This window comes from Canis lupus, chromosome 23, assembly GCF_048164855.1.
Source record: "Canis lupus baileyi chromosome 23, mCanLup2.hap1, whole genome shotgun sequence".
In the NCBI taxonomy this organism is placed as follows: domain Eukaryota; kingdom Metazoa; phylum Chordata; class Mammalia; order Carnivora; family Canidae; genus Canis; species Canis lupus.
Window position 1 is genome coordinate 3,350,354 of NC_132860.1, and position 5,592 is coordinate 3,355,945.

General features: G+C 35.7%; 1 non-coding gene across 1 annotated transcript; it reads right to left on the minus strand.

Moving 5' to 3' along the window:
- Positions 1 to 5,485: 5,485 nt before the first annotated feature.
- Positions 5,486 to 5,592, minus strand: LOC140615660 (U6 spliceosomal RNA). The gene has a single exon (XR_012016143.1). It is a non-coding gene; the product is annotated as a U6 spliceosomal RNA (small nuclear RNA).

Here is a 5,592-nt window from a genome sequence, read left to right on the forward strand (position 1 = left end):
TTTATCGATTAACCTTGCCTTAAATGGGCAATTCGTGGTGCCCCAAAGCAATTATAATAGCAACATCAAAGATCACTAATCACAAATCACTGTAATAAAAATAATAATAATGAAAAAGTTTGAAATACTGTGAGAAATACCTAAATAGGACACGGAGATATGTGAGCAAATGCTGTTGGAAAAGTGGTGCCTATAGACTTGTTTGATGCAAGGTGGTCAAAAAACCTCAGTTTGTAAAAAGTATAATATCTGTGAAGCATGACAAGGCAAAGTACCAAATGAGGTATGCCTGTAGTTGGGTTCATCATTTAGTGTGTAGCCCTCTGACTAGCACATGGTAAACAGGAGGTCCACAAAGATGCATTTTATTTCTTCTCTTGTCCATTCTGTAGGTCCTTTCCCATGGGATGGACTTGGAAACAACCTTGCATAATATGCTTCTTCAACGAGCCTTTAATTCTTCAGAAGGTTGGGATGTGAAATCAACTTATACAAAGGTTTCATCCAAGATGACTCAGATTCTAAAAATTATTGAAAATGTCATTTTTCTTCTAAGAAGTAGTACTATTTTTTCCTTCACACTCAATGACTATTCCCTGTGGTAGAACTTGATGGTTCACGAACTCACAGAACCTCAGCTAAATTTATCTTTATGCTTGTGGACCTGTGAACTTCAGTATATATAGGCAGAGACATCTTATTGCTAGATAAAACAATGATTAACAAAAACTAAAGTCCAAAAGTAAATCTTTACCTGAAGGAGAAATAGCCCCCTATTCCCTTAGCAAAAAATTGCTAGGCAAAAATTATAAAAATTTTAATGAAGTTAAGTTTTTCTTCTAAGTTTTTGTCAGTTGTTGTGTTTATAACTTTGTATCCTCGGTAGTAAGACCAATTATTGAGTTATCATTCATTGAACCTCACCTTATGCCTGGTACTAATTCTCTTATCCACAATAACCATAATACTCTTCCTAGTATTTATCTTAACTGCTTTATAGGCATTGTCTTATTTAATCTTCACAATTACCCTTCAAAATGTTGTTCTTCTTTTACAGCTAAGGAAACAAGATCTCAGTTTTCATAACTTTCCTCAAACTTGTAGTGTGGGGAGCAGAGCTTGGAAAAAAATCCAGATTTGACAAAAGCCATGGTCTGCCTACCACAATGCCTGGTTTTCATGAAAGTAAATATTTACCTCTGCCTTACAAGGTCATACTAGTTGATTTTTAAAAGCCCCCCTCCCTCTATTTTTTTTTCTTAATTTCATGCAAGATTTGCAAGTTCAGTGGTTATTCAAGACCAGAACCCTTAAATCAAGTGTAACATCTCTCTTTCTTAGAGAAAGAGAATGTTGGGCATACAAGAAATGGACAGACAGCTATGTTTCCTAGAAATTGGATTGTTCCTGTTGAATAGGAACAGAGTTAGTTGATTCTTATCATCTAGAAGCTCCTAAACTTAACACATAGACAAAATCAAACACCAATGTTTCTATCAGTAGGTATCCTGAGCTCTATTTGTTTTTCTGCTTTTGACAGTGAGGTTGATTTTAATTCCACTGACAATTGGGGAATTTTTCCTCTTTGATGACTAAAAATAAACACATTAAGAAGTCAGGCTTAGTAGAGCACCAGAGTTTATCAGCTGCTTTCCCTCCACCTGAGTGGGAATGCTGTGTGGGAGGGTGCTTTTTCACAAGATGTGGAAGGATCAGCCCCTTTTCAATCTCAAGAATTTCTCCAGGGGAGACACTGCCAGAGAGTGGGGGCTGGAAACCAGAACATTCTGGAACCTTCTGATCACCTCCTGTGATCAGAAACAAAACACCGACAACTGACCTAAAAGTTGGCCTGAGGCAGTTGCAAGAAATTAGCTGAATTTATTCTCACTGATTATCTCCTGAAGAGGGTGACCATTGTCTTGGTTTGCATGGGACGGCTTGAGTTACCTCTGCCCCAGTATCACAGCACAACCCTTTTTACTGTCAGAGGTCTCAGTTAAGATGATGGATCATAAATTACATGATGTCTTTATTTAGAGACAGTTTTCCATCCCCACACCCCTACTGGATAATAGGTATCTCAGGAGTATGAACCAGGTTTCATTTGCCATTTGCATACTTCCTGAGAACTTCACTTTGACCCTTTTATGTGGTTTGCATTCAACACATGCTTGCTTTATTAAATTGAATCTGTATAAATACTCCAATAGTAAAAAGGGAAAGAAGAAAGAGACAAAGAAAGAAGGAAAAAAGAAAGAAAGAAAGAAAGAAAGAAAGAAAGAAAGAAAGAAAGAAAGAAAGAAGTATGTATTGAAAACTACTGTGTAGTAGACCCTTCCTTAGGCACTGATTTATCTTATTGATTTATATTACCTCTTTGGAGCTCATAACTACCCTGCCAGCTATTCCTATTTTACTGAAGAGGAAATTCAGAGAGATTCAGTAATCAGACTACATTGTATAGTTAGTAAATAGCGCAGAAAAAATGCAATTCTGTTCCATTTCATGTCCCAGCTCAAGATTCTATTATTATTCCCCCTGCCTTCCTGTGAAGGCATATGCCAGTATCCTTGTGTGATGCTTTTATAATTTAGAATACATAATAGTATAGAAATCTCAAAACAGCCCTGTAAGGTAAGTAGAAGCTTCCTTTTACAAAGAGGTATATTCATTTTACAAAGTTTTCATCTGGTGATATCTTCATGATCTTGGAATTAATTGTGCCCTCCCCCTCCCTACTTAATCCCAACTCTCCTTCTTCAGGTGTACTATACCTAACTTTTCAACATACACTGGTAATGAATTCCTAAAAATAAAAATAGTGAATTTATTTGGTTTATAATGTTTTCCCAAAATTTGTCTCAAAAGTACTCATGATTAAAAATGTCATAGCATGTCTTCCCAATTAATAATTTTTGCTACTCACTCATGCTTTCCCATTAGGAAAACCTCAGCTATCTCTGACAGACCTCACAAACCTCAAGCTACATCTATTAATTTGGAAACATACTTGGCAGGGACAAGGAGTGGGATTTCAAACTTGAAATGTAGTAGGTAGACCCATGAAAATCTCATCCGTATACCCATTTCCATACAGAGATGTATTTTAAAACAAGTAGAAGTTAGCTTCTTAAACCCATGTTTGTCCCACAAAGGCCCCAATATTGTAAATGTTTTTCCATAACCCCTTCTTTCTAATCCTCTAGAATTCTAAAATATAGTGCAAAGCAAGATTGTTTGTAAATATGCTTTCTTACATACTCTTCCCCAAGTCCTAATTGCTGTGATATTCCATAATATTTTTGCTTCATCGGATAACTGAAATAATGCTGATTTAGGAAAGTTTGAAACATTTTTAAAGTGGGCCATACACTTGCTTATCTAGAGTGCAAAGGTGACAAGAAGTGTCTTAGAAGCTATAATAGCTGCAAATACCTACAGAATCACGAAACAAAATTAGCTGCAGCTGACAGATTTCAGCTGAGCTAGAATTTTTACCCCGTTTACAAGACTATTCCTATCTATTCCTATCTATTTCAGATAGGAAGAAAGAAAAGGAAGAAAGAAGTGATATAAAATGTACAATCTGATAAATTACAACAGTGCAATGACACCAGGAGGATTTCCATAGTCTAGAAATTGCAAATACAGAATAGAGCAAAAACCAAGAAAACTCCCAGTCAGAAATCTGACTTTTGCCACCCCTGGATTGGGAAATAAATAATTATAAGGTTCTTCCTATGTTGTTTTCCTGTAGTCTTTGTTCTTTCCAGAATAGTGTTGAAAACTCCTGGTGCAAGTGCAACAGCTGTCACTAATAGAGGTGTGACAGACATCAGTTTTGAGGTTCCTATGATGTGTGAACTCTGTATACGACACATGCCTCTAACATTCATAGTCGTCTAGCGAAAAGGCTCTTATTTCTCTTTCGAAGATGAGTGATTGAGTGTCAAAGAAATTAAATAACTTATTTGAGGTGGTGAAATTATAAATGGCTGAGCAAAAATGTGAGCCTAGCTCTGGTTTAAATCCTCTAGTCTTCACTGCTAATAATTAGACCCTTCATTTCTTGACACATATGTATGTATCTATCAATTGACTATTATGTTTAAGTTTGTTAAATTATCTGAAAACCGTAAGAAAAGCCACCAAGAGCAAGCTTCAATAAAAAGGAAATAGAAATGAAATAAAATAAATTTGAGGCTCCTAGCAAAGGAGGTTCTGCTAAAAATCCTTATATGGGACTTGGGTATGCCTGTGGAATGCCTACAGAGAGCCGCATGAAGAACTGCATCAATTTATTCTAATTTCCCCCTGCCTTACTGCCCATCATGCCCTGTGAATAACTTAGCCACTATCCTGAGTTGATGAAGATGTAAAGCAATTTTCCCAAGGCCAAAAAAGTGGGTAATTGACTGTGAAAAAAATTGAGTTCTGTTTTTTTATGCTTTCAACGTAATGGGAAGCATTTTTCCTTAATGTTAACAATTTTGAAACAGTTACCCGAAAAACCTAAATCCTGATGGGAATTTTTTCTAGAGGAACTTTTTAAATGTATCATCAATCAAGATAAAATACAAAGCCTGGCAAATTAACCTGGTGAGGAAACCAAGTCTAATCAAGTCTAATCAAACATTAGAAAATGTAGAATTAGAATAAAGTTTCTACGAATTATTTCTCAGACTAAAAATCTAAAACACACACATAAATATCACTAAGAAACCCAGCACTTGAAAAGTGAGTGCCCTGTGACCAGTGTCGATGGACCTCCATTATGACCATCTTAATCTTTTATAAAGGAAGACAATGTTATCTTTGATTTGACACTAAGCACGTGAGAACACAGTCACCCACATCACACTCCAAATGGGTCACTGTTGGAAAAAACTCTATGTTGTAGTTACCATTACACATTTTTACCTTTTTCTCTTGATGTTGCCTTTGAAGCTAGGACACATTTGTTTGTATATTCCCAGTGATGACAAATGTTCAGGAAATACAGAAAGCCACTCATTCTTAGTGGTGTCCAGTGGTAGCAAGGGTGACATGAGGAACCCTGGAATAGGATAGGAAATTAGGTACAAAGGAGATTCCATAGTAACCGATAAAGTTACATCAAAACTTGCCAACTGTATTGTCGTGTTCAAATGTATTTCAAAAGATTCTGAATAAATAAAAGATACTTAATATTAAAATTTGCTTGAATTTAATTGAAGTTTTATTGATTGATCGATTGATAAGGTACTTGAGAACATGATAGTGTTACAGAACATGAGCCTTGGTTATCACTGCTCTATTTCACTGGAGATGTGTTGATTGTCACTGTTCAGATTGACAAGGTAGAAAAACTTAAATTTTTCTTCAATACTTTTTTTTTTTTTTTTTTTTTTTAGGTTCAGAGAGAGAAAATTTTATTTTCTTATTTTGGAAAGTATTGTTGTAAGATTTTCCAAGTGTTAAAATTCACTGTCAAACACGATGAAAAAATATGGAACACTTCATGAATTTGCGTGTCATCCTTGCGCAGGGGCCATGCTAATCTTCTCTGTATCGTTCCAATTTTAGTATATGTGCTGCCGAAGCGAGCAC